Raw genomic sequence first — 20,771 nt, 5'->3', positions numbered from 1 at the left:
CAAGTTTGAAGGAAAGCAGTGATGGTCAGGCTGACAATATCACTCTCCTTAACGGAGGATGAGGTACGGTTGGGTAAACATAGATAGGTTCTTGGAACAACTGGTTTAGCTACCTGACAAACAGAGCAACTAACGAGTTCCAGGCCCCAGAGGTGCTATGAACCTGCATTTTGAACCCAGTTCTAGCACTCTTTTAAAAATGCTAGATTTGCATAAGAGCTCGCCAGCCAATAAGATGGCTCTGTGAAAGCCAGGTGTTTAATCTTTCTCCAGGCCGAGTCAAAACATTGGGGGGGGATAGATGTCCAGAAGGGATGGGGCATGCCTGCAGCAGCAGAAAGTGTAATCCATAAGAGCTCAGTAGATCTCCTGACTGCTTGAAAGCTTTTGCTTCAATGGGCAAAGATCAATGGAGATCGCCACCCACTTTGCTTCAAGGTCACTCTGGGTGGCAGAGCCATTGCAAGTGTTGGTGTAGGCCAGTTGATGGGATTCAATTTTTTTTTACTATCGGTTCTGTGGAAGTGGCTTGGTGGGCGTGACAAGGGAAGGATACTGTAAAATTTCCAGTCAGAGGTAGTATTTGCCAGTTCTCCGAACTACTCAAAATTTCCACTACCGGTTCTCCAGAACTGGTCAGAACCTGCTGAATACCCACCTCTGGTCTGGGCTGAGTCAAAAGTAACAACATGAGGACACATCATATGAAAATAGTTGTTAGGGGCAGTAGTGGGTTACTACCTTGGTTGCTACTGGTTCGGTGGTTGATTGCATGTGTGTGTGTGCGCCCCTAGCATGCATGCACGCCCCTAAAGTGCCAATCAGCTGAGAGGTTGAAGAAAGAAAAAGCTAGGACCAACCTTCCCACCCACCCATGCACTTCTTGATTCTTTTATCCTCTCAGCTGATCACCGGAGGAACCGGTTCGGCTATACCAGTAGTTATTTTTACTACCAGTTTGGTTGAACCGAGCCGAACTGATAGCATACCACCACTGGTTAGGGGCACATTTGACCTATCTAGAAAAACATGAAGTCTATCTCTCAGTTAAATGGACAGGGCTCTTCCTGGAGGCCATCAAGACATCAAACCATATAGACAAGGCAAAACTCTCTCCAATATGTTTTCTCCCTTCCCCAGTTCTCCTATTATTTTCCCTGCCTTCCGGTCCGATGAAAAGTTTGGGCAACTCAGTCTGTCCCTTCGTACAATTTTCATAAGATATTATGATCACTTGCGATCATAATCAAATGTACGATCAGATCAAACCTGTGATCTCATAAGTTTGAGAAATACTGATCTATGCCCCAGGTCCTGAGCTGATCTTCGGAATAGGTGATTTGGTGTTTAACAAAACAGAAAGGCATTCTTGCCACTGAGATCCATTTGCCAAAATTTAAGGAGGAGATGCTCCAGCCAATCAAAGACAGCTCTATATATTCCATTTCATTGGTTGCTCTGTTGCTGAGATCTTCCCTCTTCCTCCGTCTCTTTCATCTATTTTTTTTTAGCTCCCTGTGCTGCTATCACCAAAGCCTATTTATCAAAAGCCTGATCTGTATAACAGGTCTCTCTTTTGCTAACCATGAAAAGCAAGTCACCTGTAACTACTCAAGGGGCATATTGAAATTCCAGATGTGTGCAACCACTCTACAACTGGAAACTCAAGCACCAATTTTAGAAAGAGAATTGAGCTCCCCACCCAGATTTATAACCCAAATCTAGTAGCTTTTGTTATAATCTTTGAGATTGGAATCCAAAGGAATTTCACCACAGCCATACATGTTTGCAAGTTTGGCATAATTTCAACTTATACAAGAAGAATAATGCAAAAAGGATTCTTTGCAACTGCAGATCTGTCCCTTTAATGTTTAATTCCTACATTTTGTCAGAAAATCCGATACTCTTTGAATGTCTTTTTACACAGACTGGCACCAAACTACTGCAAAATATTGCGTGCTTACAAGTAAGGAATTCTGAAATTGGAAATTCTTGTTTGGAAACATGGCCACAGTGCAGAGTTCAGCATTGTTTAGGACCGTGTGGAACATTTTCTTTCTAAAAACAAACGGAAAAAAATGAACTCTTCAGCCACCTTATATAACTAGAGCAGGGATGTCAAACTCGATTTTATTGAGGGCCGCATCAGGGTTGTGTTTGACTTGGAGGCAGCAGGGGGGAATGGCCAGGGGTGCATGGCCAACATGACATCACTCGTGTGGTGGCCCGAGCGTTCTGCCAGTGAAAATGAATTCCTGGGCCCTGTTTTCTGCCATGATGGCCTCCTGTAGTCCTTTGCCAGTGAAAATGGAGCTCCGTTTTCACTGGCAGAGGGCTGCCGGAGGCCGTCTGGCCAAAAATGAAGCCTGGGATGGCCACATATGGCCCTCCTAAGCTCCATTTTTTAAAATTTTGATTTGTCAATTGCTTACAAAATAATAGGTATAAGTATAAACATGAGTAGAAATAGTGAAAATAGGTACAAATAAATGAGGACAATAGGACAGAGACAGTAGGCACGATGGTGCACTTATGCACGCCCCTTACAGACCTCTTAGGAATGGGGTGAGGTCAATAGTGGATAGTTTAAGATTAAAGGAGTGGGGGTTAGAGGATGTAACAACAGAGTCAGGTAGTGCATTCCAGGCATTGACCACTCTGTTGCTGAAGTTGTACTTTCTGCATTCAAGTTTGGAGCGGTTAACATTGAGTTGGTATCTGTTGTGTGCTCTTGTATTGTTGCGGTTGAAGCTGAAATAGTCATTGACTGATATTTTTGCTGGCAGAGGCACCACGGGCCAGTCCTTTGCTGTTTCTAGGGCAGCCCCATGGGCCAGATCTAAACACCCTGTGGGTCAGATCCAGCCCAAGTGCCTTGAGTTTGACACCCCTGCTCTAGTCAAACCAACTTTATTATCAGGATACAAGTAGCTGTTCCAGTAGCTGGAACAACATAGAACAGATAAACAAATGTCATTGTGTTTATGTGGATGCAAAGGTGCAATTTGGGTGTGGCGGTACTGCACACCACGCCACGAAACATTTCCTGTAGATAAACAAGACAAACCCTACATCAGGTTGCTGTGAAAATGCCACCGATACAATATCTCTTTGCAAAAATAGACCAGGAGGGGAAGAGATTTTCTATTTGATTAAAAATGTTTAAGTGACCAGTGTCAGCCAAGGTGATTGCACCTTTTGAAATGTCCTTTGTGACACTGACTACAGGTAGTCCTCAACTTGCAACAGTTCGTTTAGTGACCATTCAAAGTTACAAGGGCACTGAAAAATGTGACTTATGACTGTTTTTCATAGTTATATGACCTTTGCCGCCATGATCATGTGAACAAAATTCAGAGGCTTGGCAACTGATTCATATTTATGACAGTTGCAGTATCCTGTGGTCATGTGATCACTTTTTGTGACATCCTGACAAAATCAATGGGGAAGACATATTCACTTAACAACCGGGTTATTAACTTATCAACTGCAGTGATTCACTTAATAACTGTGGCAAGAAATGGGGCAAAGCTCATTTAACAAATGTCTCATTCAGCAACAGAAATTTTGGGCTCAGTTGCGGTCGTAAGTCGAGGAATACCTGTACATAAAAATTTGTGGATTCAGGGTCATTCACCTGGAACCATTGCTTCATGTGTCCTTGCATGTCTGACCAAAGCACTGCAGACAACAAGATTCTGGAGATGCTTAATCCATGTCCTCAGTGAGTAGAATGGATCCAAATTTCATCACCCAACTGCCACTTGTTGGAAGTTAAAACCCAACCCTCTCCTCGATAAATGAAATATTTTAGGATATATTGAAAAGGCAGAATATTTCCCCTAAAAGAGAAGTAGAAACTCAGAGAGGCAGAAACTCAGCCTCCCCCCGCCACACCTTTCTCAATGCGCCATTAAGGCCTGGGCCAGTCTATTCTACATAACAAAGATCTACCTCCTTCAGGCATAATCTAGCAAGGCTCAACCAAGCCTGGGACTCAGGAAAGCCTACAGAGTTGCCCCTGCATGGCCCCATGGGAGTCTAATACAAGCTCAAATTCAAATCCCAACAAAGGGCATAAAACCCAGCATCTCTTACCTTTTTTTGCCCAGGAGCTCCAAGGCATGTGATCCTGTCCACCATTAAACCATCTTTCCAAACAGCCTCCATGTTTCCAGTGTCTTTTTCCCCACTTGGAACTGAACCCAAAAGGATATTTTCTTCTAACACACTAAAGGGAGAAAGACACTTCGCTATTTCTCCATGCATATTTTCTTTAAACACAGACATAAACCATCAGAACAAATTTATTCCTTAGGCACAATCAGACTAAACAATGCCTTATTTGCCTGTTACAGTGTTTCCTCAATCTTGGCAATTTTAAGATTTGTGGACTTCAGCACCCAGGATTTCCTAGCCAGCCTGATTCTTCCTCAAGGGCTAAATCTACATTATACATGTGTTCAAAACAGAATCATCTGCAGTAGCAGCCACAAATAAAGCAGTGTTCTTCCTAGGGAACTAACTAATGTTTGACCCGAGCTTCAAACAAAGTGGAACATTAGTTCCTAGTGTTTTTGATAATCTTTTGAGATTGCTCGGTGCTGTTATTAAACTCCTGCTAAACCAGTGTATCTAATTCATTGAGTTGCAGGTTGGTCTCCAGTTGAGGTTTCAAGTTTCTAACACAGATATCTACACAAGTATTTTAGTTTTACCTTTAGTGATGCCTTTTTCTGTATCTCAACCTGAGAAGCCTTGGGATCTTCTAAAGGATAAATATAAGGTAGGCATGTATACATTGCAAAATAGAAAAAGGAGGGGAAATGCAGAAAGTACGCACATTTACAGATATACAGGAAATGTTCATGCTGAGTCAGTTTTCTATTTTTTATGCCGCTCTTATTCAATGGTTCCAAAGTTGCTCAGCTGTCTACATGAAATTATCCACAGTGCCTTATTACTTTCCCACCCCTCCTTCAATGTTGATGATACTTCCCTATTATTATTATTTTTATTTTTCAGAAAGATAATGCAGTCTCCAGAAGCCTTTGGGAAAAGGCAGAAGATGGTTGAAGTAGCATTTTCCTCTGCAATGCACTATGACTTTCTATTCAATCTGTGAAAATTGAATGAGAAAATATACAACCAAAAACAGGTGGATAAGGGACCTGCCTTAGACCATTAAATGTGTCCATGATATATGGGCATCCCACTGGAGATCCATTCATTACTATTTAAATAGATGGCCCTGTGACCAGATCATATAATCAGACTAGCTTTTATTTCTACCCACCCTTTCTCATGTTGAAATTAGCCTCTTTAGAGCTGCAGTCTGAGTCTAGATTAGTCTCTTCAGGTCATCTTGAGTTCAATCAATACCCATTGGAAAGCAGATGTAGATGTTCCAGCACTCAAGACAAGGAGAAAAACACCAGCAAATGAATAATAGTTTAAAGGACCAACTATTCTTGCACACCAATTGAGTTTTCAATCACTATTATGACAGGTGAAAAATAGGTTGACCTCTTGGGCCCAATATAGAACTTCAATGGCAATGTGCTCCAAGAAACTAATTCTAAGGCAGCTTGGGAAAAGAACATTTCCAAAAAATGTCAGCGATGGTGTGTGGATGAATTAATTATCACTGTTTTCATTTCAAATCAGCTTTCAGTATCTTGTTTATAGCCTCTGGTGCCTCAAAACATCTGAATCTCAGCCACAAAATGGCCCAATTTGAGGGCTATAATCCTTCCATTTTTTTAAAGAAATAAGGGTAAGAATTAAAGCAAGACCCTCAATTCACTTCTCAGACTTCAAAAATGTCCAACTAGCCAGATTGTGGAGGGAAATTTTTGACAGATCATGAGAAGAAAGTTAAAGGGTGGAAGAGGCCATTTACCCTCACAGAGGCCCTTATATATGGGCAGGAATTGTCTGGCTTAGATCATCTTCTTTGTGAGAATTTGAGTACTCTGAAGAAAGTACCCTATTGCAATAATTCATACCATAATACAAGTCAATAATGATAAAACTTGCTTTACAGCAGGGGTCCCCAACCACAGGTCCCCGGACCGGTACTGGTCCGTGGATCACTTTTTACCGGGCCACAAAGCTTGGGCACTGCCATCTTGTTTCGACGGCGCTTCTGGGTTTTCAGTTGCTTCCGGGTTTTCGGTTGGAATGTGCTTCCGGGTTTTCAGTTGGAAAGTGGCGTTTGGGTACTCACGCCTTAGTTTCGTCGAAGGGTGGGGGCGGCTTCGAACGAAGAGCCATCCCGATGGCGGTGGAGTCTCGCGTTACCAGTCCGTGGAAGAATAAATAATCGTGAAACCAGTTCCTGGTTCAAAAAAGGTTGGGGGCCACTGCTTTACAGGACCCATCAAAGTTCAGTGATGCTTCTGATGAGACTTACTGTTCATTTCAGCAGAGAACTGATCCTGAAAGCCATCCACCTACTTTACTTCTCCCTCTTGCTATGACTCAGCTTTCATTCTTTTATGTGTGTCAAAAAGACCAACTCCACAAGAAAATTATCTGGATTTTAGATGCAAAGATTTTACTTCAATTATTGTGCATTTCACTCTGTGCCTATTTGATGTATATGTGTGTGTGTATGTGTGGCGCATATACATTGCAATGCAAGGAACAGATGGCCACAGTTTGTTAAGACAAAACTTGGACAAATTCTTTTTTAATTAAAGCTAATATGACTCCAAGATAGAGGCAATTTTGAAATTGTTTTCCTTTCTTTACTTTTATCCAAGTAAAGCAGAACCAATGTTCTGAGGCTGAAAGGTGTAATAACCTCTTTATTAGTCACTGGGCATTAGAAGAGTAGAGTAAAGTAGAGTAGAGTAGAGTAGAGAAGAGAAGAGAAGAGAAGAGAAGAATTGGAAGGGACCTTGGAGGTCTTCTAGTCCAACCCCCTGCTTAGGCAGGAAGCCATATACCATTTCAGACAGATGGTTGTCCAATCTTTTCTTTAAAACTTCTGGTGTTGGAGCATCTCCAACTTCTGGAGGCAAGTTGTTCCACCGATTAATTGTTAACACTATCAGGAAATTTCTTCTTAGTTCTCTCCTTGATTAGTTTCCACCCATTGCTTCTGCCTTCAGGTTCTCTAGAGAATAGGTTGACCCTCTCTTCTTTGTGGCAGCCCATGAGGTATTGGAACACTGCTATCATGTCACCCCAGTCCTCCTTTTCATCAAACTAGACATATCCAGTTCTATTGACCATTCTTTATGTTTTAGTCTCCAGTCCCCTAATCATATTTGTCGCTCTTCTCTGCACTTTTTCCAGAGTCTCAACATTGTTTTTACATCGTGGCAACCAAAACTGGATGCAGTATTCCAAGTGTGGCCTTACCACGGTATTATGAAGTGGTATTAATTACATATTAATATTCTGTATTAGTGCATTCTGTGAGATGTGTTTTATCAGACTTGTAAAAGTTACTCTCTCTGAACTGAATTTCTGACTAGACAATTTGCTTCTTCTTTTGTGCATGTTCCATAAACAGTTTGCAAGTGTTTCTTCCTTTCGAAAAATGTTTAATACAGAAGGAGAAAACTGTTTTAAAAATGAATGAAAGCTAGATGATAGATGACTACTTTTGAAATGTGCTTTGACTTAGACTTCTAGAAAGAATGAGAACTCTGACTTTCTGGATGTAAGTGTGTATATATGGGTTTGGTGTGTGTGTGTGTGTGTGTGTGTGTGTGTGGTATATAGATGCACACAAACACACATATACAAATTCCCTTCTCGCATTTGGGGGGTTGGGTTGTATGTGCCTTCATATTATTTGCTGAACAAACAGAGCAAACAGTTCAGAAAAGGGAACTAGAACTTGATAACATTAATAACATTAATAACACAGGGTGGAATATGAAAATGAAAGTATCCAAAAGCTGATATCCCAATTTAAGGGCAGACATTTAAAATCAAAATCTAAGCTCAATTAAACATTAAAATTAAAATCAAAATTAAAAACCAATTCTGGAAAATTGTAATATACATCTGTGTATAAGACTCCAGGTTCAAATGAAAGTTTCAGTACCACTGATAGGACTGGGTCATAAGATGCATTTCTAGGCTCCTGCAGCTTAGAGAACATTTTATTTATTTATTTTTGTCAATTGCTTACAACATAATAGGTATAAGTAAAAGCATAGTTATGAATACATGGATACATATAAGAAAAATAAAAAAATAAAAGAAACAATAGGACAGGGATGGTAGGCACGTTGGTGCGCTTATGCATGCCCCCTACAGACCTCTTAGGAAAGGGTGAGGTCAATAGTAGACAGTCTAAGGTTAAAGTTTTTGGGGTTTGGGGAAGAACCCACAGAATCAGGTAGAGTATTCCAGACATTGACCACTCTGTTGCTAAAGTCGTATTTCCTACAATCAAGTTTGGTGCAATTAACCTTGAGTTTGTATCTATTGTTTGCTCTTGTGTTGTTATGGTTGAAGCTGAAGTATTCATTGACAGGTAGGACATTGCAATGTATGATTTTATATACTATACTTAGATCAGACCGAAGGCGGTGTAGTTCAAGGTTTTCTAGGTCTAGAATTTCAAGTCTGGTGGCGTAAGGTATTCTGCAACGAGTAGAGGAGTGAAGAACTCTTCTTGTGAAATATTTCTGGACTTTCTCAACTGCGTTAATATCAGATACATAATGTGGGTTCCAGACTGATGAGCTATATCTGAGTATTGGTCTAGCAAATGTTTTGTATACTCTAGTTGTTAGTGTAATATTACCAGAGAAAAAGCTACGTAAGATTAGGTTAACAACTCTTAACGCCTTTTTGGCTATGTAGTTACAGTGGGCTCTAGCACTTAGGTCATTAGAGATAAGTACTCCAAGATCCTTGACAGAGTTTGGATCATCAACAAGGTCTTGACTATTCAGCCTGTATTTTATTTTCTGATTTTTTTTGCCAGTATGTAGGACAGAGCATTTATTTGTTGAGATTTGAAGTTGCCATTTGTTTGACCATTCTGATACATAGTCAAGGTCTTTTTGAAGGGTAGCAGTATTGTCTGTGGTGTTGAATAGCTTTACATCATCAGCGAAGAGAACGCAGTTGCTCTTGATATGATCACAGAGGTCATTTATGTAGAGTATGAAGAGAGGTGGTCCTAGGACACTGCCTTGGGGGACACCACTGTTGACAGGTACAGAATTTGATAGGACGCTCCCAATTTTGACCATTTGTTGTCTGTTTGACAGGAATGCTTCTATCCAGTTATGCAGATGTCCAGAGATACCGTAAGATTTTAGTTTTAGGAGTAGTTTGTCGTGTACCACCGAATCAAAGGCTTTACAGAAGTCTATGTAGATTGCGTCTATTGCTTTGCCCTGATCGAGTTGTGTAGTCCATATGTTTTTGCAGTGTAAGTGTTGCATATTACATGATACCCTTACCTGTTGTGTTATTGTTTCAGGGAAATTTTCTTATCTAAACAGAGAAACAGAATGATCACAGATGGGCAAAAAAGCAATGGCAGTGGGAGCAGCTTCTGAGTTCCTGCTGGCTTCCCCATTGAGTTTCCTTGTGGGAAGTTGGCAGAGAGCATCAGAAATCCTTTCCTCCTTCCTTCCTTCCTTCCTTCCTTCCTTCCTTCCTTCCTTCCTTCCTTCCTTCCTTCCTCCCTCCCTTCCTCCCTCCCTCCCTCCCTCCCTCCCTATCATTGTAATGTTATCCCCTTCCCTTCCCTCCCATTCTCAGCAGGCAGGCAAGTGTCTGCTGCTAAGTGGGATTGCAAGAGTGGCTGGGAAACTGTCATGGAATCACAGAACATTGAAAATGAAGAACATATGACTACAGCAGAAGTCCAGCAAGAGCCAGTAGCATTGAAACATCCATAACTTCCTTAAATGTCACTCCTTCAGGAGTCCTGGATTTTGGACACATTCTGTATGTTAGCCCATTTGAAGTACTTTGGTTCATAAATTATGGCCTATGATGCAGTATTTTGCCGAATCAAAGGCTTTACAGAAGTCTATGTAGATTGTGTCTATTGCTTTGCCCTGATCAAGTTGTGTAGTCCATATGTTTTTGCAGTGTAAGTGTTGCAGATTACATGATAGTTTTTTTCCTGAAACCAAATTGTTTATTAGAGAGTAGGTTGTTTGTTTCTAAGTGGAGGATGATGGATTGGTTAATAATTGATTCCATGACTTTACAGGTGACTCAGCATAAAGAGATTGGTCTGTAATTTTCAACTAGGCTGGGGTTTCTCTTTTTGAAGATGGGGATGACCAGGGCTTGTGACTATAGTTTTGGCAAGGAGCTGGTCCTGAAAGATTTTTCAAAGGTTATCCTTAGAGGTTCGGCTATGGCAGTGGGTAACTTTTTTAAGAGGTAGGCACATATTCCGTCTGGTCCAATAGATAGAGATGGTTTTAGATTGCGTAGTGCTTCTTCAAGATTGTCTTCTGTAAAATTTATATGTATTACATCATTGAAGTTGTCTGTGGTTCAACTAGGAAATACTGGGCATAATCCATTGCTGTTTACAAATACTGAGCCAAAGAATGTGTTAAAGAGTTTGGCTTTAATAGTGTCGTCATTGCAGTCTTTACCATTAGGTCCTTTCAGGGGTGGGATGGACCTTGAGTCTTTTAGTTTGTTGTTTACAAAATTGTAGAAAGCGCGGGTGGAATTGGTGCATAGAAGTTTTTGTTCTTGTTTAATATAATTGGTGCATTCAGTTTTTATCTGGTGGCATTAATTTTTGTATCAGCTTTTGAAGTTGGCAACGTGGCCAGATTTGTTTTTCCGCCAAAGTGATTTCTTTTTGGATTGAAGCTTCCTTATTGTTATGGGTAATTTGTGTCAAACATTTGACATTTGTGTCAAAGGATATTTTTATATCAATGTTTTGAAACACTTGTGGATCAACTCTAGACCCAATGTATCTCACATTTTTCTTTGTTTTGGGAAGCCACAATTTATTTTCATTTTGGCTTCAGTTTACTGGAAACTGCAAAAACACTGGCATTTTCTTTTAAACCACAGACTTGGTGTACAGTCCTTTTTCCTATTGCAAACAAATTGTGCTCTTTGTACAGACTCTGCATTTCAAGGTCAACAGAAGTCAAGGTAACAGAGAGCTATTTTCAAACTGCATTGAGGATAGAAAGTCAGGTGGCAGGGAAGTGCTCCCTGGAGGTTTTTTGGGAAGTCTATACTTCCCCAATCTATTTAGATATGCCATAAAACCTTAGGGGGAGGTGCTCATTTCTGTTTTTTAGCAGAGGGAGCCAACATTGTCCAGGGTTGCGTCCGTGGTCATGTGGCCAGCATGGCTGTACACCAAGGTGCTCAGAACACTGTTACCTTCCCACTGAAGTGGTACCTATTTATCTACTCACAGTTGCATGCTTTCGAACTGCTAGGTGGGCAGGAGCTAACAGGAGCTCACCCTATTGCATGGCACTCAGGTCCTCAGTGTCTTTAACTGCTGAGCCACCATGCACCACCCCCAGAAAAAAAAAACTTTATACAATTATCCAATTAATCTTCTTCTGGTTCCTTTTCCAGAAAAAACGCAAGGAATTTTTGCAGCACCTTCCATGCCCAACCGCATCTTATCTCATGGTAGGCCTTTATGTCAACAGGACTTGGTTTAGCATTGTATTGATATGACTAAGCAAAATGGTCAGGTCAATTGCTCACAGTGATAATAGTCTGCAGGATTGCCACCTAGCTGGTTTTAACCTTGTGTGTGTGTGTGTGTGTGCGCTATTTATTTCTGAAGCCTCCAGGATGGTTTTATTTTTAGTTCAGGTTCACAGAAAGCCAGTGAGGAAGTTAAATTTACTGCCTGTGTGTGAAGGCATGCATGTGCCTATTCATCCTATAATGTTCACTTGGTTGCTCAGCTTGCCTGCAAAGGTTTCCTTACAATTGAGCCACTTCTCTGTGGGCAATGATGCAACGGTGACAACACTGGAAGTTGGTTTTTATAGCTGAAGGACCAGAGTAGTATTCAGCAGGTTCTGACCAGTTCTGGAGAATCGGTAGTGGAAATTTTGAGTAGTTTGGAGAACTGGCAAATGCTACCTCTGACTGGCCCTGTCCCCATCTATTCTCTGCCTCCCAAGTCCCAGCTAATTGGCTGGGTCTTCTTTTGTTGTCCTGCACAGTAGAACGGAGCTGGAAAGCAGGTTAGTAGGATGGGGAGGAAATGAGATTTTGCAGTAACCTTCCCCCAAGAGTGTGGAGGGAATGGGGATTTTGCAGTATCCTTTTCCTGCCACACCCACCAAGCCACACCATGCCCACCAAGCCACACCCAGAGAACCAGTGGTATTTTTTTTTAATCCCACCACTGGATATTATGGTAAAATACAAAAGTAGAATCTGTCAACAAAATGGAACTAACAGAAACCCAATCTTTTAAATGTAGCAATAGCAATAACACTTAAACTTATGTACCGCTTCACAGTGTTTTACAACCCTCTCTAAGCGATTTACAGAGTCAACCTATTGCCCCCAACAATTTGGGTCCTTATTTTAACCACCTTGGAAAGATGAAAGGCTGAGCCTGTTATGTCCCTGGAACTCTAGGAGTTCCCACTCAGGTCCGTTCACATTGCGGGGGCGGTTTTCCCCCTCGCTCATTGGTTGGTTCTCCCCAGCAGCCAGCTATAAAAGCAGGCTGCGGGGTCCAACCAGTTGCTGATCGCTGCGAGCCAGTTCCAGGCTTGGCAAGCACGGTCAGTCCTTTATCGTTATAATAAAGTATTTGTTGCACTCATGCTCTGGTTCAGCCTCTCATTACCCAAACTTAACACTGGCGACGAGGATGGGATGGCTACCAGAAGCACCATGCAACCGCTGAGTCACTAGCTGCCGATCCGCAGCCAGAGAGAGCGATCGGCCGGCGATAAGAGCAACGCTGATCCGCAGCCAGAGAGAGCGGTCAGCAAGCAACGAGAGCGAACGCTGATCCGCCGCCAGAGAAAGCGGTCAGCAAGCAACGAGAAGCGAACGCTGATCCGCAGCCAGAGAAAGCGGTCAGCCAGAAACGAAAGTGAGAAGCGTCTGTAGCCGCTTGTTAGCCCAGCTACAGGAAAAGTGAAGCGCTGCGAGCCGCAGCCGCTCGTTGTTTTAGGCGCGAAATTCAAACAGCTGTCATTTGAATTTCAAACCTAAAAGGTACAGCGCGGTGCTGTAAGCCAAGTCACTGACGCCCACGCAGGCGCAATTTCAAAACGCTGCCAACGGCTGACAGCTAACCTCGTGCTTAGCCCAGAGAGAGAGAGGATTGTGAAAAGCCTCTCCAGAGCTGAAATCACTTGCCTGCCACAGGCACTAGAAACCTTTGCTGCTGCCCCAGAGAGATTCTGTCCACAGATTGTACAACCGAATTCCTCACTATGAATTCCAATCCAGTCTTCCCAGCGTTCAAACCGGATGAGGAGAAGTGGGAATCATACAAGAACCGCTTTAACCATTACATCGACGCAATTGGGCTGGCTGATGCTGGGGAGCACCGGAAGAAATCATATTTCCTGATCTACTGTGGAGCCATCGTCTTTGACACTGCCACAGCTCTCGTGGCTCCACGTGAGTTAAAAAACGTTCCATGGTCTGAACTGTTAGAAATCCTTACTAACCACTATTCTCCCAGACCTTCACAGATTGCCAGGAGATTCACCTTCCGTATGAGGAAGCAATCAGACAAAGAGACCATCAACCAGTACATGGCCGCCCTCAGGACAGCAGCACTCCATTGTGGGTTTGGAACCTACCTGGAGGACATGCTCCTCGATCAACTAGTCTGCGGAGTCAAGGATCTCCACCTCCAAAGGCGCCTACTCGCTAAGAAGGACCTCAACCTCGCACTAGCCGTCGAGGAGGCCCTGGCAGCAGAACTGGCAGCATACTCAGCCACCGAAATCCATGGTCCAACTTCCAAGCTAACAACAGTTCCAGTCCACTCCGAGGAGGTGGTAGCAGAGGAAGCCCCTAGTGATGAAAACGACATCCACCGCCTCACCAACGCCAGGCATCCGCAGGTAGGAGCCAAGCAAGAAAACATCGGTCCACCCAAGCACATCACCCTGTGCCTATCCTGTGGTGGATCTCATCCGAGGCCGCCTGCAAATTCAAAGGAGCCACCTGCAACACCTGCCACAAAGGGGGCACATCGCGAGAGTCTGCCAAGCCTCTCAAAACTCAGCACAAAGGCACCCCCTCTCACACTCTGGACCTCAGAGGCAAGTATTGAACTGTCGCACTCACCACCATGCCAAGCACACTTGCCATACCATTAGTAAAATCTCTCTCTGTTTTGTTAGAAGGTAAACCGTGCCACATGGAGGTTGACACAGGGTCAGCGCTCTCAATTATCTCGTGGAGCACCCTCAAGAGGCTACAGCCCAGCCTATCAACAAGCCGGCTCCAGAAGTGCCAGTTTAGCCTGAAGGACTACCAGGGGAAGGTCATTCCTGTAATCGGCAGAGGCAAGTTCCTTGTCAATTTTAAAGCTTTCAAAGGTCACCTACCTCTAGTGGTAGTTAACAGCAATCTCCCCACACTCTTGGGGCTCGATTGGTTTCCCCATCTCGGCCTAGGGTTAACAGGAGTCCATGCTGTCTCAACCTCTGACACTGACTCCTTATTCGCTGATTACTCAGATGTATTCAGCGATGAGCTGGGGTGTTATAACGGTACCCCTATCTCATTCTCAGTCGACCCCAGGCAGTTCCAATCAGGCTAAAACCGCGTGAGTCCCATTAGCTTATTCGGCCAAAACTAGATGCAGAATTGGATAAACTATTAAAACAAGGGTCATTGAGCCAACAGATTTCGCCAAATGGGAGACGCCCATTGTCACACCCCTCAAAAAAGACGGTAGCCTGAGAATTTGCTCGGACTACAAGACCACAATTAATAAGTTTTTACAAGTGAGCGCTTACCCAGTGCCCGTCATTCAGCATTTATTACACACTTTTGAACCTGGCAGCATTTTTGCCAAATTGGACATGTCTCAAGCGTATCAACAGTTCCCTGTTGACAACCAAACAGCGGAACTCCAGACCATTGTCACTCACAGGGGTGCTTTCCGGTGCAAGCGTCTCCAATTTGGCGTAAGTGTTGCCCCAGGCATTTTTCAATCCCTCATGGAGCGGATTTTGCAGGGCCTCCCTGGTGTAGTACCCTACTTTGACGACATCTTAGTCTCGGCCAGGGACAGACCCCAACTCTTCCAGAGAGTTCGAGCAGTATTAGAGAGGTTCAGACAGCATGGCCTCAAGTTAAAAAAAGAAAAATGTGCCATTGCCACTAGACAGGTGGACTTTCTGGGTTATAAAATTGACGCCTCAGGCATTCACCCCTGGAGTCCAAGGTTAAGGCAATTCACGAGGCACCCACTCCAACCTCCAAAACTGAACTGCAGGCCTTCTTGGGGCTATTGAACTTTACGCCCTTCCTGCCCCATAAAGCATCAGTGGCAGAACCCCTACACAGACTGTTGGATAAAAATCGCCTTGGCACTGGGGTCACAAAGAAGACTCCGCTTTTCGCACAAATCACTACTCACGTCAGAGGCGGTACTTATTCAGTTCGACCCCAACCTTCCATTAGTGCTAGCAGCAGACGCATCCCCTTTTGGAATTGGGGCAGTATTAAGCCACAGACTCCCCAATGGCTCCGAGGCTCCCATCGCTTTTTCTCCAGGACGCTCTCTGCAACAGAGCGAAATTATAGCCAGATCGATAAGGAAGCTCTAGCAGCTGTTGCAGCAGTGAAGAAATTTCACGAATTTCTCTTTGGCCACTTTTTCAAGCTGGTCACAGATCACAAGCCTCTCCTGGGTCTACTAGCTGGGGACAAACAGACCCCTCAAGTCCTTTCTCCTAGAATGACGAGATGGACCCTTTTCCTAGCGGCATACTCGTATAGACTCATACACCGCCCAGGTAAAACATTGTCCCACGCTGACGCTCTCAGCCGCTGCCCCTTGCCGGCTCCAGCTGAAGACCCTGCTCCAGTCCACGCTATTTTTGAGGTCACCCAATTGGACCTCCCCATCACTGCCCTTGACATTGCTGCTAAAACCAAGGCAGACAAAACAATCGCCCAGGTACTGGACTGGGTGAGGAGGGGGTGGCGAGGCGGTGATGTTGAAAACAAATTTACACCTTTCAAGACCCGCCTGCAGGAATTATCCAGTTTGCAGGGCTGTCTGCTGTGGGGCACTCAGTGGTCATCCCGACCTCACTGCGTACCCGAGTTCTGGAGGCGTTGCACGAGGGGCACCCTGGCATCGTTAGAATGAAGGTGTTAGCACGCAGCTACGTATGGTGGCCGGGCCTCGACGAGGACATCATCAGATGGGTAAGCTCCTGCAACCCCTGCCAGGAATCCCGTCCAGCTCCTCCTATTGCCACCCCTACTAAGTGGGAAAGCGCCAGCGCTCCGTGGTCCAGAATTCACATCGACCTAGCCGGCCCATTGCATGGGAAAATGTTCCTAGTGGTCGTGGACTCCTACTCTAAATGGATTGACGTGGCACAGCTATCCACGACCACCACACTAGCAATTACCAAGGTATTAACTCACCTGTTTGTAACACATGGGCTGCCTGACTCCATTGTTTCCGACAATGGCCCACAGTTCGCATCAGCCGAGTTCAGCCGTTTCGCTGCCAACCTGGGCATCCGCCACATTTTCACGGCCCCATTTCATCCTGCCAGTAACGGATTGGCTGAAAGAGCCGTCAGGACCACTAAAGAAGCCCTAGCTAGGTTCAGCAAGGATGACTGGCACCACAAACTCTCGCGTTTCCTGATGAGCCAGCACTCAACTCCGTGCTCAGTCACCAATAAGTCCCCAGCTGAGCTCCTGATGGGCAGGCGCCTGAGGACTGTATTGGACAGACTTCACCCACATTACTGCCCTGACTCTCCCTCGCTTCCACATCGGGGTTAGACATTTTATCTTACAGGAACCTGTATTCGCGAGGAACTTCGCTGGAGACCCTCTGTGGATCCCGGGCGAGATCGTGGCCATCACCGGACCCAGGTCATATCGAGTCAGACTGGAGGACGGCCGAATATGGAGAAGGCATCTGGACCAGCTGCGAAGGCGTCACAGCACCCTCGTCAGCAGTGACCCAGAATTACAAACCGGAGCGAGGCCTCAGCATCAACCCCACATCAGCATCAATCCCAGTGACCTGCTTACACCAGCAGCCATTCCAGGGAATCCGAACACGGACAGCGGCGTCCAGATGGCTGACCAGTCCGAACCAGTCAACGGGAGCACGTCCCCAGTGACCAGCCCTACGAGTCCCGGGCCAACCCGAACCGAGGGGCGCGTTAGTGACACTCTACCAATTCTGCCTTCCCCTACAGACTCTGAACTGTCAGACAACCCACCAGAGCTGCGCCATTCCGGGCACCAGCATAAACCTCCTGCCTACCTCAAAGACTATGCGTGTTCGCATCTGGGGGGAAGGGGTGTTATGTCCCTGGAACTCTAGGAGTTCCCACTCAGGTCCGTTCACATTGCGGGGGAGGTTTTCCCCCTCGCTCATTGGTTGGTTCTCCCCAGCATCCAGCTATAAAAGCAGGCTGCAGGGTCCAACTAGTTGCTGATCGCTGCGAGCCAGTTCCAGGCTTGGCAAGCACGGTCAGTCCTTTATTGTTAGAATAAAGTATTTGTTGCACTCATGCTCTGGTTCAGCCTCTCATTACCCAAACTTAACAGAGCCAACCTTGAAACTGGTGAGATTTGAACTGCCAAATTGGAGGCAGCCGGCAGTCAGCAGAAGTAGCCTGCAGTACTGCACTCTAACCACTGTGCCACCATGGCTCATTTTCACTTTCCTTCAGCTTTTATGTGCCAGGGTCCTGATTGGATGATGATGGTCACCATTTTTTTTATTATTGTATTGCTTCGTTGTTGTTTGTATTGTGGGGAGGTTTGTTTGTTTTTGTAAGACACTCACCATGGGTGGCCATCTCAATGTCTGAAATAAATGAGCAGTATTCTAATGTCTAGAAGATTACTCATTTAATCCTGAAGTAAAGAATGCCTATCTTGACTAGACTATCTAATCAAGATGGCTTTGAGTATGTTCTGGAAAACATAGCCCTAACACATGTAGTAGGCACCAGGGTTGGTGAAGGTTGATTTGTGTTTATCCACACCATTTTAAAAAAACCTAGACAAAAATACTGCCTGTCTACTGAAAGACAATAGTCTTAGGGTGTGCATTCATCTCTCTCTCTCTCTCTCCCCATGTCTCTCTTTCTTCATCTCTCTCTATCTCTTCATGTCTCCCTCTTTCTCTCTTCATATCTCTCTCTCCATCTCTCTCTCTATGTCTCTCTCCCTTTTCATCTCTCTCTCTCTCTTCATCTCCCTCTTCATCTCTTTCTTTATCTCTCTCTCTTCATCTCTCTCTCTCTCTCTCTTCATGTCTCTCTCTCTCAATCTCTCTCTCTATGTCTCTCTCTCTCTTCATCTCTCTTTCTCTTCATCTCCCTCTTCATCTCTCTCTTCATCTCTCTCTCTTCATCTCTCTCTTCATCTCTCTCTTCATCTCTCTCTATCTCTTCATGTCTCCCTCTTTCTCTCTTCATGTCTCTCTCTCTCCATCTCTCTCTCTATGTCTCTCTCCCTCCCATCTCTCTCTCTTCATCTCCCTCTTCATCTCTTTTCTTTATCTCTCTCTCTTCATCTCTCTCTTCATCTCCCTCTCTCTCTCTTCATGTCTCTCTCCCAATCTCTCTCTCTTTCTATGTCTCTCTCTCTTCATCTCTCTCTCTTCATCTCCCTCTTCATCTCTCTCTTCATCTCTCTCTCTCTCTTCATCTCCCTCTTCATCTCTCTCTTCATCTCTCTCTCTCCCCATCTCTCTCTTCGTGTCTCCCTGTCTCTCTCTTCATGTCTCTCTCTCTTCACCTCTCTCTCTTCATCTCTCTCTTCATCTCTCTCTCTTCATCTCTCTCTCCATCTCTCTCTTCATGTCTCTCTCTCTTCGCCTCTCTCTCTCTCTTCATCTCTCCCTTCATGTCTCCCTCTCTTCACCTCTCTCTCCATGTCTCTCTCTCTCTCTTCATGTCTCTCTTTCTTCATGTCTCTCTCTCTTCATCTTTCTCTCTTCATCCCTCTCTCTCTCCATCTCTCCCCCTCTCTCTTCATCTCTCTCTCTCTCTCTCTGTATGTATGTGTGTAGAGATAGAGGGAGACCTTGACTCACACATATACATATACTGTACTGATATGCACAACTCTAAACTTTGTGATAGCAAATTCTACAGGTTAACAGTGTGATATCTTGAGATAGAAGCTATCTCAAGGGAAAACAAGAAACACCAGGAAACAACAGTGAACACAATGCTATAATTTTCTCCCATGGTCACCAGAGAATACATGGCTACTTCTTCTAGCAAATGAGTGAACCAACTGATGCTTCTGAAAAGATTCACAAGTAGCAGAACACCATGGGGTGGGGGGCAGGAATCCTAACCATTAATATATGAATACCCAGACCCATATACAGGTAATTCTTGACTTTAAAAAGTTCATTTAGTGACCGTTCAAAGTTACAACAGCATTGAAAAAAGTGACATGGCCATTTTTCACACGTATGACTGTTGCAGCATCCCCATGGTCACGTGATCAAAATGCAGCCGCTTGTCACCTGGCTCATATTTATGGCGGTTGCAGTGTCCCAGGGTCACGTTTTGCAACCTTCTGACAAGCAAAGCCAATGGGGAAGTCAGTTTCACTTAACAATCGTGTCACCAACTTAACAGCTGCAGTGGTTCACTTAACAACTATGGCCAGAAAGGTCATAAAATGGGGCAAAATTCACTTAGCAAATGTCTCACATAGCAACTGAAATGTTGGGGTTCAGTGATGCTCGTACATTGAGGACTACCTATACATATAAATTTGATTTGTAAAGAAGAATGTGGATTCCTCCAAAACCTTTGTTCCTTTTTCTTGGTCCATTAAAATCTTCTTCCTCACTGTCTATGGAGATTCTCAGTCATCCAGGTCATGGTTGTCCCAAAGGTGCTTTTTCAGGAGGCAACTGGACTTTTCTTGTTTTTTCTTAGAAGATGTTTCACTTCTCCTCCAAGGAGCTTCTTCAGCTCTGACTGGATGGTGGAGAATGGAAGGATTTATACTCCTTGCAAACAGCTGGTCATTTGCATCCTTTTAGAGAGTCGTTGAGGCCACTTGGAGGTTTATCTGTGTCCTCCGGGTCACCTGAGTAGTGCAAATGGAAGACATTTTGCTTCTCATCCAAGAAGCTTCTTCAGCTCTGACTGCATGGTGGGGAACCGAAGGATTTATACTCCTTGCAGAAAGCTGGTCATTTGCATTCTTTTAGAGAGTCATTGAGGCCACTTGCAGATTTATCTGTGTCCTCAGGGTCATCTTCTTGGTTGCAGGATGTTTTCTGCTCTGAGATCCTTTTTTCATAGATGTAAGCCATGAAGTGGTTAAAAAAACTTTCCCCCCTATACATATATACACACAAAGAGAGGAGGGAGAGAAGGAGGAACATGAGAGGGAGAGAAAAAAGAGAGCAAGAGAAACCAGATGTTTGTTTTAGTGCTTAAGGAGAATGTGTCTCATCCGTAGAAATAGATATTTAAATCCAGAGACTGTGCTCTTGGGAGGGGGAGGGATGGTGATAGTTTGTTGTTGAATAAACAGCACATCTGCATTTTTGCATACATATTGCCACAGCCAAACCAAGACATTTCACTTCC

The 20,771-nt window shown here is 44.2% G+C and overlaps 1 long non-coding RNA gene across 1 annotated transcript in view; it reads right to left on the bottom strand.

Annotated features, from left to right (window-relative positions):
- Positions 1-1,868: 1,868 nt before the first annotated feature.
- The window catches only part of LOC148125245 (uncharacterized), a 43,716-nt gene continuing 24,813 nt past the window's right edge, over positions 1,869-20,771 (bottom strand). The window contains exons 2-3 of the long non-coding RNA XR_015744262.1: positions 4,099-4,231; positions 1,869-2,058 (exon numbers count right to left, since the gene is read on the bottom strand). This is a non-coding gene — a long non-coding RNA (uncharacterized LOC148125245). The remainder of the gene's footprint in view (positions 2,059-4,098; positions 4,232-20,771) is intronic.

The sequence above is a fragment of the Pseudonaja textilis genome, chromosome 7, assembly GCF_049901715.1.
Source record: "Pseudonaja textilis isolate UNSWEBS1 chromosome 7, rPseTex1.2, whole genome shotgun sequence".
NCBI classification, from domain to species: domain Eukaryota; kingdom Metazoa; phylum Chordata; class Lepidosauria; order Squamata; family Elapidae; genus Pseudonaja; species Pseudonaja textilis.
This window is presented reverse-complemented; position numbering and strand designations above follow the sequence as displayed.